General features: G+C 34.4%; 2 long non-coding RNA genes across 2 annotated transcripts; one reads left to right on the top strand and one right to left on the bottom strand.

Annotated features, from left to right (window-relative positions):
* The first annotated feature begins 1,043 nt into the window (after positions 1-1,043).
* LOC115952516 lies at positions 1,044-2,884 on the top strand. The gene is made up of 2 exons (XR_004083444.1): positions 1,044-1,209; positions 2,480-2,884. It is a non-coding gene; the product is annotated as an uncharacterized LOC115952516 (long non-coding RNA).
* Positions 2,885-3,281: 397 nt separating this feature from the next.
* LOC115952511 lies at positions 3,282-8,477 on the bottom strand. The gene is made up of 2 exons (XR_004083439.1): positions 5,905-8,477; positions 3,282-5,760 (listed from the first exon to the last, which is right to left on the bottom strand). It is a non-coding gene; the product is annotated as an uncharacterized LOC115952511 (long non-coding RNA).
* Positions 8,478-12,670: the final 4,193 nt, after the last annotated feature.

Consider the following 12,670-nt stretch of genomic DNA (forward strand, 5'->3'; position numbering starts at 1 on the left):
AGAAAAAAAAAAAAAATTTAAAAGGGAAAAAGTAGAGAAGAAGAGATTAATCCTATTTATTTAATTGAGGAATTTTATCTTGTTTGTGTAACATTGTGTTTCTAAGCAAGGTATTGGCAACCAAAAACTTAAATGAACATAATAATTATTTATTTATTTATTTATTTATCTTTTGTAAATACATTTTTCCTAGTAGTATCGTTCTTGTAAGTTGCTTATATACTATATATTGCAAATTTCATTTCAGGAGTCCAACACAAGTCACAATCAATAGAGCCTAAATGTTGCTCAATTCAAAGTCACATGTTCCTTCTGTAATTTGTAAGCATTTCTTCATTGCAATTTGTATTACAACATATAAACAAATAAATATTTTTTTTATTTAATTTGCTTGTAAGTGATGTAAATGAATAAATATATATGTTATTGTAATTTGTACTAAATGATGTCAATAAATAAACATATATGTCATTTTAATTCAAAGGAAGAGATGTAAATAAATAAGAAGTGATGTGTATACTCCCTTGACTACATTCTTGTGTATAAAGTTGAGAGATCCATGGATTTGTGTGTGTAAACATTCGTTCTTATATTCATATTTTATGATTATTCTTCGTAAGCATGAAGCACCATGTGTAATAACATGCTTAATTAATTCAAACATATGATGTGTAATTGCCATTGAAGGGAGTGATACTTGTATTTGGAATTATAAAGTTTCATTTCCATATGAAGCTCCTTCTAACTTAAACCAAAATTGTAAATGATACATTAAGATTAATTTTAGAAAAAAATTTACGCACTAGTAATTAGGGGAAATTATTAGGTAGTCCAAGACTACAAGGTCAGCTTGCTGACCTTGTAGTCCCAGCCAATAGAAAAAAGACACATCATGAAAAATGAATGACATCAGCTTAGCGGTCACATCATTCTAATGCACCCACAGATTTTAACATTGTTAGTCCTGTCCGTTAACTTGTTTGTAAATTTCAAAATTTCATTTGGGAATTGGGCGGGTCGGTGAGAGATTTCAGAAGGTAAAGCTTTCAAAATTCATTGTTTTGAAAATTCTCTCTCTCTCTTTGTGTGATGGGCTTTCTTCCACCACAACGTTGGCAACACTTCTTCTCTATTTCTACTTCATCTGTTCCTACCCAAGCCTACGGATATCTCATGGCTAGATGATAACTCTTTTAGTTTTTTTACTTGGTAAATTCGAACTCCTTTATTTTTTTTCCTTCTTAGCTCAATATTATCTGGGTCAAGTTCCTGTTGCCATACTTTTCTTTTATATTAAATGGGTCAAGCCTTAATGGTGTTCCTTTAGTGGCACTTTGCTGGAATCTTAGGTTTTGTAATACACGAACATGGGTTTCAGATTAGATTTATAGTTTAACTTTATCGATTGTTAAATATGAGTAATAGTTTTGTTTTTGTTTCCTATAAAATAAAAAAATAAAAAACAGAAAAAAAGGTTTTAGTTTTTGTTGGATTTGATTTGATCAGATAACTTTTGAGAGTGGTTGGGATCAAAAGTGCTTGATTTAGGTAAAGCGTCAATGTCCCAATTTTTATTATTATTATTTTTTGGTGGCATAGAAAGTGTTTGTTGAAATGCCTGATAGAGTTCTAGTTTGTCTGAACTTGTTATGGCTTTGTATCCATGTTTATGTGGTTCTGCTGTTTTTATTTTTGTGAAATCCGGTGTTGAAGTTGTCTCTAAGTGTAACAAATTTGCTATGCAACAACTGCGTTATTTTGTATCTTTTCTTTTTTCAGTTAGTCAGTCCATGACCTCAAAGTTTGATAATGGAGTTAAAGTGTCATATAAGTATGCCAAGGGCTTCAGCCACTAAACTTGTAATAACTCTTTGACAGTTTTGATTACTTTGTTTCATGTATGATAGAAACTTAGGTGGAGTTATTCTAAATTCATATGCAAGTTTTTGGTAATTTCATTGTTACTTTTGCCTACTATGGATGCACACCCATTTCTTAGGGGATTTTGTAAGTCATGTCCAAGTATAGTTCATTGTCACTCATGAGCTTATTTATGAACATCATAATTGACATTTTATAAAATTAGTAGTATTATGCTTATTTTTAGGTCTATATGCAAACAATTAAGGGAAAATTTTGATTACAAGTATGAGAGATACTGATTGGCTTTCATTGGTTGCTGTATGTGGCTTTCTACTTTGGTGCTTATCTTAATCGCAATTAGAGGTTCACAGTTCTAGAATCAATTACAACAAGAAGCACATGCACCATTAATGCATAAGCATCTTGCTGCAGGAGCACAACCAAAATAATTCTAAGGATTTATTTTTTAATTTTGTTCTTTTAGTTTCCTCTTTATTTTCCTGCATCACATATCTTATTTAATTCCATTAGTGTAGATATGACATGATGTCACACAATATTTTTAGCAACCATGCACAGTTCTTTTTAATTGATGATTGTGAATTTTTACTTGCAGATAGGATTAGCATTGAAGCCCAAATTAGAACAATTGAAGTTTCCCTACGAATGACTATGGGAGAAAAAGTAAAGTTGCATGAGTTGAGGAGATTTATTTTTTATAGAATATTTAGGTTTATTTATCAAATACAATGATGAGGTCAATTTGAATGTAAATGTGGGAGGATAGGGAGACTTTTTTTCCCCCTGAAGTTTAACTCTCCAAACTCTCTTGTTAATTTTATGAATTTTTTAATTTTTTTGAGCTATTCTTTATATCATCATAATAGAGGGAAAAGATTGTATCATGTATGATTTTTTTTTTGAGCTCTTTTTTATCATGGTAGAGGGAAAGGAGATGTTGATTGTAAACTACTATAATAGAAAGGAAGTGCAAAAATGTTGGTGAACCTCTTTAACGTTACTTTTGCATGTTATGTTTCTATTTTAATCTACATCTTTGAATCAAGTTCTTCGTAGTATTGAAAAATTATTTTGTACATCCAATGTATTACAAATTCTTGCATAAATTTTTAGGTTTCATGTGAGTTCTTAGTTGATCAAAAAATGAACAAAATTTGTAAAAAAATAGATCTCAATAGTTTTATTTTTTGTAGTTTATCTATAGTAGGTTGTATTAGCAATGATGGGAGTCATGGGACCAAACTTGCACTCCAATGGCATTAGCATTGTTGAGTGGTTGTGATTGCAGTTTATATGGGTGTTGATTAACTGGACTTTTTAAAAATCTAAAACCAGCCCATATGAAACTAATAGCCATTACTTGTGATAACTATACTGTTTTTTGCTTGGTTAAGGAATTCATAAATCATGAATTTGCTTTGAGCAATCTAACATAATATCAAATACATTCTATTTGAGATGAATAATTCATACATCCTGTAAACATCAACTTGACATAGAGATAGAGGAGTACTAATTGATACAACATCAACTTGATAATATCCAAGAACAAATAATAAACTAATAACTCAATCTGAAAAATCTACCTATTGGCTAAAGTCTAATTCTAATAGACTACTAACAGCTCCCTTGGATAAAGGAACACTCATGCTTATCCACGTTGCTTGAAATTTGCTTCTTATGTTGCTACTGCAAGATATTCATACTATTTAGCTAGCCTAGAGTCCCCTTGTTGAATGGTGATGCTTGTTTGAATCATAACTGAAGCCAGCCATTTTGTCCAACAACTTCGCTTAAATTGGTCAGGAATGGATTGCCATTGCTAAAGTAGATTGAGAGGTACATTGCAGTAGCTGCATGTCTGCAGACTCTACATCCATGTTGAAGCAACCAACATCAAGTTTAACTATAAAAATTATCCATAGGCCGCTATCAAAATCACAAAACAAAGAAAAGTTGGCACTTCACAACGTTCTATAACCAAGGTGGCATTATGGCATGTTGCAAATTAATCCATTGTGTTCCTCATAGCATTAGAGAGTATAAATAAAGTCTCTAAGAGGATCTATAGCATAAAACGAAATCATAATCAAAATGACAAAAGAAAAGTGAAATATTGTAATTTTTTTACATGATATAGGAAAAGAAATTTCATAGAATTATTTCAATTTGAGAAATAAACTATTCAATACACCAGATTTAACATCTAAAAAAAAAGGTAGAACCACATAAACATGGATACAAAGCCATAACAAGTTTAGATAAGCCAAAACTCTATGAGGCATTTCAACAAACACTTTCTATGCCTCCAAAAAATAATAATAATAAAAATTGGGACATTGACGCTTTTCCTAAATCAAGCACTTTTGATCCCAACCACCCTCAAAAGTTATCTGATCAAATCAAATCCAACAAAAACTAAAACATTTTTTTTTTTATAGGAAAAAAAAAAAACAAAACTATTACTCATATTTAACAATCGATAAAGTTAAACTATAAATCAAATCTGAAACCCGTGTCCATGTATTACAGAACCTAAGATTCCAACAAAGTGCCACTAAAGGAACACCATTAAGGCTTGACCCATTTAATATAAAAACAAAAGGCAATAGGAACTTGACCCAGATAATATTGAGCTAAGAACGAAGAAGAAAAAAAAAAGAAGAAGTTCGAATTTACCAAGTAAAAAAACTAAAAAAGTTGTCATTTAGCCATGAGATATCCGTAGGCCTGGACAGTAACAGATGAAGTAGCTAATAGTGATGATAATGAACATGGAGATGGACCATCAGAGAGAGAGGAAAAAAAAAGAAAAAAAGAGAATTTTCAAAATAATGAATTTTGAAAGCTTTTACCTTCTGAAATCTCTCACCGACCCGCCCAATTCCCAAATGAAAATTTGAAATTTGCTGACAAGTTAATGGACAGGACTAACGATGTTAAAATCTGTGGGTGTCTTAGAATGATGTGGCAGCTAAGATGATGTCATTCATTTTTCATGATGCGTCTTCCCTCTATTGGCTGGGACTACAAGGACAACATGTTGACTTTGTAGTCCCGAACTACCTAATAATTTCCCAGTAATTAGAGGGGAAAAGATAGGAAAAGGCAAAGGTGTAAAATTATAGGTTGTTGCTTTCGGAACAATAAGTGTCATTTTTCAAATCCTTCTTATGCTAAAGGAGTCAGAACACTTGGATTTTTCACCAAAGAATTGCTTTAATCTCCACTACTATAATGTTTAGAATTGAATTTATGCTATGAGAATTCCCTTTGATATTATCCATATTGGCATAGATAGATCCATCCATTAAAGCAAGGGTAGATGCTTCATAAGTTGACAAGCTTGTGCCGTTTTTCCTTAGAATCATATCGAATCCCTTCCAATCTCCTATTGTTCAAGTGCTTCCAATGTAGGGAGCTCCTTGAGTATTTAAAACTGCCAGCAAGTTTTGTGCAATTCGCTTCTCACCTACCACTGAATCTCTTACGGGCCCCTTCATGTGCATTTAAGAGTTTGGTAAGCTTTATCAGATACAGTAATCAGAACAATGTGACAAAAGTAATTTCATGTTGAATTGAATAACTCTCCCCAACCCAAAAAAAATCCACATATACACAAAAATAAAATAAAATAGACTGATAAAATTCAAAGACACCAAGTAAAATATTTTAGAAGCTACAGCTTGGGCAACCTGTGTTGGTTGGAGGTCAACAAGAGGGTTTATCTCACTGACATAACTTGAGGCATATAACTTTTAGGCCTTACCCAACATAATTGAAGCTGAATCCAGTTGGTTTGTTGCAACCAAATCAGCTCAGGTTGAGTGCTCTATGGCCTCTCTGAATAGCGATTGGAGACTCACTTGTTTTTTTCTGTTTACAACAGTGATCTTTCAAGCAAGATAAGCACATCTAAAACTAAAAAGACTTGAAGGTAGCTGTGCGTGCACATTCACACATCTAGTGTAAAAAATCTCTTGAGAAACTAAAGAGAAATTATTTGCAAGAGGATGATACCTGCAAGAGCCAGCTTCAGCCCTGTCTCTATGTCAGAGATACTTGGAACCAATACACCCGGAGTGTCTAGGACATATATGATAGGCTGATGCACAATCTGTACCTTCATAATTCAATGTCAACATTTAAACATTCATAAATGCTGAAACAGAAGTATTTAGCCACAAATTAACAACAGAAGGCAAAAGTAATATAGAAGAAAATTAAGATTAAAAAAGAAAATGAACCAGCCAAATGCTTGATGATTAGCCTGACACCCAATACATATCTTTGAATAAAGCTTCTGCAACTGACTTAGTTATTACAAGCTTTCAATAATCAAACCAGAGACCTAACCCTGATAGTTTATTCCCCTTATTCCTATAAACTTACAAATACTTACTAGCTTAAAAAAAAATCAAAAGAAAAAAATAGATATATAAATTAGTAAGAAAGCTAGCAAAATAGGGGGAACATCAATCAATTAAGCCAAAAATATAATATAAGTCATAGTAATCCCCTTCACTTTATCTGTGGTCAAATACTATAGCACAAGTTAGAAATAAGTCCATAACTTCCGTGAAACCAGTCTGCGGCTCATAAAAGCAAGAACATGAACTAAATGTTAAGTGATAATGGTCAATAAAACAATTCACAACCAAACCTATGAGATCTTCCTACCAAAAATATTAATATCAGGGTTCAATCTCATTCTCAGATATAGTCTTAATTATTGAATGCTAATAACTATGAAAGACACATGAAGCAAAAATTTCAGTCTCTTACTTTATAAGGTGTATAAACCATGAAACAAAGAATCTCTTGACCTTGTATTTAGCAATGTCTTGAGTAACACTAGGCAACAGGCCAAGTGTAGCTTCATATTCTCCTGCACTATGAAAGAAAACTTTTTTTTGGTAAGTGCACCATGAAAGAAAACTGAACCCATTATTGTTCAATAATTTAATAAACTTCACCACAGTTCCATTTCAAGAAAATGACATCCAACCATGATCCAGCAGAAACATAGTAACACCTTACCAGGAAAGCAAGATGACACAATTTGATGGATCAAATTAATTAAAGATGACTTGCCAACATTAGGAACACCAACCACCTAAACAAGTAGGGTAGGATCCCTTGAAATCGCTTCTTTCAGCTTGAACTCCGGTAGCTTTTGGTACATGAACCATGATAAGCCACCATCATCACGACCCATATTTCAATAAATCAGCGTGAGTACGAGCTCCTCACTGTCACTATCTAAGAAGCATGGACAAGGGCACTGACTGACACTCACATGCACAAGACGGGACTGTCATCCACTATCTAATAAGCATGAACAAGGGCACCCCACAAAAGTTGGAGCTTTGTGCACTAGGTAAAACCTATATAAATTGTTGTCATTCACTCTTTCCGCAATTCTTCATTTTTTTTTCCCAGTATTAACAAAACAACATTACTGTCAAAAATAACAAAAAAACTTCACATCCTTCTTAAAAGCCTTCTACTGAAACTAGAAACCAAATTATTTTGTCTGAACGTACTGATCATCTGTTTCAAATTAAGCCTGTCATATCTAAAGTCATAGTTCATTGACTCTGTCAGTCTGTCTAGCATTCGCCCACATTTCAAGTTTACATTCTCCTTTCTTGTCCCTGGTCATAAAAAACTCCTTCATACAGTAAGCACAACAGAATAACTTCATTATGTCCTACATGAATGTCAGTAAAATATATTATCAAAACATAGGCTCACTGTAACACATTCATGACTAGAAATATGTTATCAAAATTAAATCTTCATTTATGACAAGAAAACTAAATTTCCCAAAAAAAATTTCTGATTTGATAATTTGCCATCCATTCGTAAAACAAAAATAGTGTCTAAAGTGTGTAATATCTCAACGACAAAACTTATCATGAAGTTTATTTGGTTCTATATTGTCCCTAGAACAATTTTTCTTATGCCCATAGTTAAGTTTGTCTCCTTTCAAACTTGTCATGTGACAAAAAGTTTTAAAATACTTTGGGTCGTCCTGAATAAAATGATTAAATGAGAACGATCCTATATTACTCAATGTAAAGCATATCAAAGTCATTTGGCAACTTCCTACTTTTTGGCCGAAAATCTTTAATATTATACTCATGTTTTTCCTTAGAATCGTATTGAATCCCTTCCAGTCTCTAATTGTTCAAGTGCTTCCAATGAAGGGGAGTCCCTTGAGTATTTAAAACTGCTGGCAAGTACTGTGCATTTAAGAATTTGGTAAGCTTTATCAGATAGAATAAGCAATACAATTTGATAAAAGTAATTTCATGTTGACTTGAACAATTCCCCCCAACCCCCAGAAAAACCACATTTACAAAAACTTAAAAGAAAAAAGACTGACAAAATTCCAAGACACCAAGTATAAAATTTTAGAAGCTGCAACTTAGGCGACCTGTGTTGGTTGGAGATCAACAGAGGGTTTAAGTCTCATCCCTTGTCGACGCATCTTGAACCAACATAAAGCATCTTTTAGCTTTGTAGTACAATTTCAGTAAATTCAAGATATCAACACAATACAGGAGGGGGGAAAAAAGTAAGAAAAGACCAACATATACAACACACTCCCACCCCCACACCCCTACGGCGCCCCCCCCCCCCCCCAAAAAAAAAAAAAAGAACAAGAAAAAAGAAACCTTAGAAGTTACAGCGGAGGACACAACATTTGCATCATAGACATTATCAAAGATGAAAGGACCAAGTTTGCCTTCCCTAAATAAAGTCAGAAACATTTTTGATACCATCAAACGAGCTTCTTAGGCCTTATGAGGTATCTTGAATGCCTTCTATAGTGCTTCAAACTGCTTTTCTATAAGACCCTCCAAGTCACTCTCAGCTCTGTATTACCAGTGAATTCTGATAGAGTTAGATACAAAGCACATTGAACTTCCATGACAATATCTTGAAAGGGAAAAAGTAAAGAATTCAAAATTCAAAAATGACATAAAATAAAACAAGGTATTCAAAGGTCACATGGAGATCCGTCTAAGCTACAACAATAAGAACCACAAATGACATTTAATGTGCAAAAGAGCTAGACTTTATATATCTTAACATAACCATTTAAAAGCATTTCAGAAAAGTTTTAGGTGTACAAGCATAAGCCTATTAGCAATCAAAATGAAATTTTATTCTTGATAATTATTTAAGAGTTTAAATTGAAAGATAAACCGTATTTTTCATACTTCATATTCATGCATTAAATCATCATTGATCAATCCTCATTCCATTTTTTTTAATCACCATTACTAAAAGATTGGGCACCTACCTTCTGAAAAAAATATAGAAAAAGGGGGTCATTTAGATGGATCTTATAGGATAAAAAAACTCTCATAAGAGCTTACTCACACATATTTGTCAGTTCTCCTATCTTTTATCAATACTCCCATTTATTCTTTTTCAAACCATTTCATTGAAATCAAAATATCCACATCAAGCAACACGATCTTACTCAATGATACTACCAAATGTGTGAATTTACACTTCGTCCATATATGTATTGTTTATAGGGTTACCTGTGAGTTTTCCCCATTTAATTCTTCTAAAACAATTACTATCTTTTTGCTTAACTTGGCATCATCTCAACCACCTTGAACATGCTTTTCTTGTTTGCTCATTTTTCTCTACCATAAATTATTTTCATTCACTAGTATTAACAAAAGAACATTACTGTTACAGAGAGGAAAAAAAAAAAAGTTTCTTATCCTTTTTTTTTTAATAGATAATAAGAGTTTTATTGATGAAAAAGAACAATGTGTTTACGATTGTAAACTCACTGCCCGTGAAACAAATACAATCAAATCATAAGGTCAGCCCATTATGGAAAGAAATATTGCCGGAATGATGTTTTTTAATTTTTTGAATATTTTTGCTATTTTTTTTGGAATTTTCTAGCCCTGGTTGGGTAGGAACGGAATTCAAGACGAATTTTTTTTTAGGAAAGTCTAATAGAGATAAGGAAATAAGACAAGGAACTACAATGCGTAAGACCCCAAATACGAGACCACTCAAATAAAGTCCTAGCAAGCAAGTTCTTCATCATATCTATAGGTCTCTCAACGTCCTCAAAAGTTCGGGCATTGTGTTCCTTCCATACTAACCACATAAGGCATGTTGGTACCAAATTCCATACCTTTGAAGAGTAAGTTCCCAACCAATTCCTTCAAGCAAAAAGAAGAGAAACAATAGTATCCGGCATCACCCATTGAACCCCAAACATGATAAGGACCTCACTCCACAAAGCAGATGCAAACTTACAATGAAGCAAAAGGTGATCCACAGTTTTCTCATCACACCTACATAGACAACACCAGTTAACAAGGGGCAAGTTTTTCTTAACAAGGTTATCTATTGTGAGAATCCCACCCTTAGTAGCAGTCCATAGAAAGAAAGATACTCTTTTAGGTACCTTTACACACCAAATGCTCTGCCAAGAGAGAAACAGAAGGGGCTTTTAATAAAGCAATATAAAAGAATCGCACATCAAAAACACCACTATGATTCAACTGCCAAATCAAGATATCCTCACCCTCCCCACTAGGAATCCTGGCAGAGACATGCTCATAGAAAGAATAAAATCTCTTCAACTCCCATTCATTAAAATTGCGACGGAAAAGGAAGTTCCAACTCCTACCTCCCCCATTTGGTGCAAAAATAACCATGTCAGAAATCAGAACTTCCTGAACCACAGCACAGACAAACAATTCCAGATATAATTCTTTCAAAGGAATAGGACCACTCCAAGGGTCGTGCCAAAACCGAATACGATTGCCCTCTCCCGTTGCGTACACCACATGACCGAAAAATTGTCTGCACCTTTCCTAATATTCTTCCATAACCCACAACTATGAGTCCCTCTCACAACTCTAGTGCACCAACCTCCACTACCCTCTCCATACTTGGTGGCTATTACTTGACACCACAAATGTGTAGCTTCCTTCCCAAACTGCCAAAGCCACTTCCCAAGTAGAGCTTGGTTAAAAAGCCCAATCTTCCGAATCCCCAAATCCCCTATCTCCACCGGCCAAACAACCTTATCCCAAGCAACAAGCGGATATCTGAAAACTTCATTAGAACTCCCCCACAGGAAATTCCTCTGAATCCTCTCTAGTCTGTCTGCTATGTGTTGCGGAATTGTAAACAGCAATAGATAATAAGTTGGGAGACTCGACAAAGTACTCTTCAATAAAGTAAGCCTACCTCCTTTAGACAAATACAACAGCTTCCAACCAACAAGCTTTTTCTCCACCCTTTCTAAAATAAGATTCCAAATCGAAGCATCCTTAAAATGAGCCCCAACAGGCATTCCCAAATAAGACATAGGCAAACAACCAACCTTACAGCATAGAATACAAGCCAAAGCATCCAAATTCCCAACCTCACCAATTGGCATAATTTCACTCTTGCCAACATTTACTTTTACGCCTGTAATAGCTTCAAAAAAGATCAACACCATCCGTATATATAATAATTGTTCCCTAGATGCATCACAAAAAAGAATAGTATCATCGGCAAACAGAAGATGAGAAATATGCAAACCTCCTCACGCATTGGGGCTTGCCTGGAACCCCTTAAGAAAGTCACCCTCTTCTGTCCTCCTCAATAACCAACTTAACACTTCCATCACCAACAAGAACAAAAGAGGTGATAAAGGATCTCCTTGACGAAGACCACGCGAGATACCAAAAAAGCCAGCCGGAGACCCATTAATAAGCACTGAGAAACAAACTGTAGTGATATAGGCCTTCATCCACCTCCCCCACTTGTCCCCAAAACCCATCCTCTCCATAAGGTAAAACAAAGCATTAGCATTCCAATTTACATGATCATAAGCCTTCTCTATATCCAACTTAATAATCACACTCGGAACACCACTCTTCAATCTACTATCCAAACATTCATTTGCTATAAGAACAGAGTCAAGAATCTGTCTTCCCCTTACAAAGGCATTTCTGGGAGTTGGATATAAGTTTTTCCAATACACTTCGAAGCCTATAAGCCAACACTTTTGACAGAAATTTGTACAAACTTCCCACAAGGCTAATGGGTCGAAAATCTTTAATATTGACAGCATTAATCTTCTTAGGTATCAAACACAGAAAAGTAGCATTCAGAGATTTCTCAAAGATGCATTGGCTATGAAAGTCTGCAAAAAAAGCCATAACATCCTCTTCAATCATACACCAACACTTTTGGAAGAAAGCTATGGTAAAGCCATCGGGACCAGGAGCCTTATCACCCTCAACCTCCCAAAGAGCCGCAACGATCTCCTCCCTATCAAACTCCCTTTCAAGAGAAAGCCTATCAGACTCATCCAAACTAGCAAAATCTAACCCATTAATAGTGGGCCTCCAATCCACAGGTTCTTGATAAAGGCTCTTATAAAACCCCACCACTTGATCCTGAATATCTAATTCAGCTTCATACATAATGCCATCAACCTCCACACCCCTCATGGTATTAGCTCGTCTATGTGAATTAGCAAGCTTGTGGAAAAACCTAGTGTTTTGTCTCCCTCCTTTAAGAACAAAGCCCTTGATTTCTGCCTCCAAGAAATCTCCTCCAAATAAGCTAAAGATTCGATCTTTGCCTTAATCTCTATTTTTCTTGCTTTATCTGCCGTAGTCAGCACTTGCAAACCTTCTCTTATATCCAGATCCAACAGCTCAGACAACAAACATTTTTTTCTAAAATGCACATCCCCAAAAACATGTTTATTCCAACACTTCAAGTCTTTTTT

This window comes from Quercus lobata, chromosome 7 (genome assembly GCF_001633185.2).
Source record: "Quercus lobata isolate SW786 chromosome 7, ValleyOak3.0 Primary Assembly, whole genome shotgun sequence".
Classification (NCBI taxonomy): domain Eukaryota; kingdom Viridiplantae; phylum Streptophyta; class Magnoliopsida; order Fagales; family Fagaceae; genus Quercus; species Quercus lobata.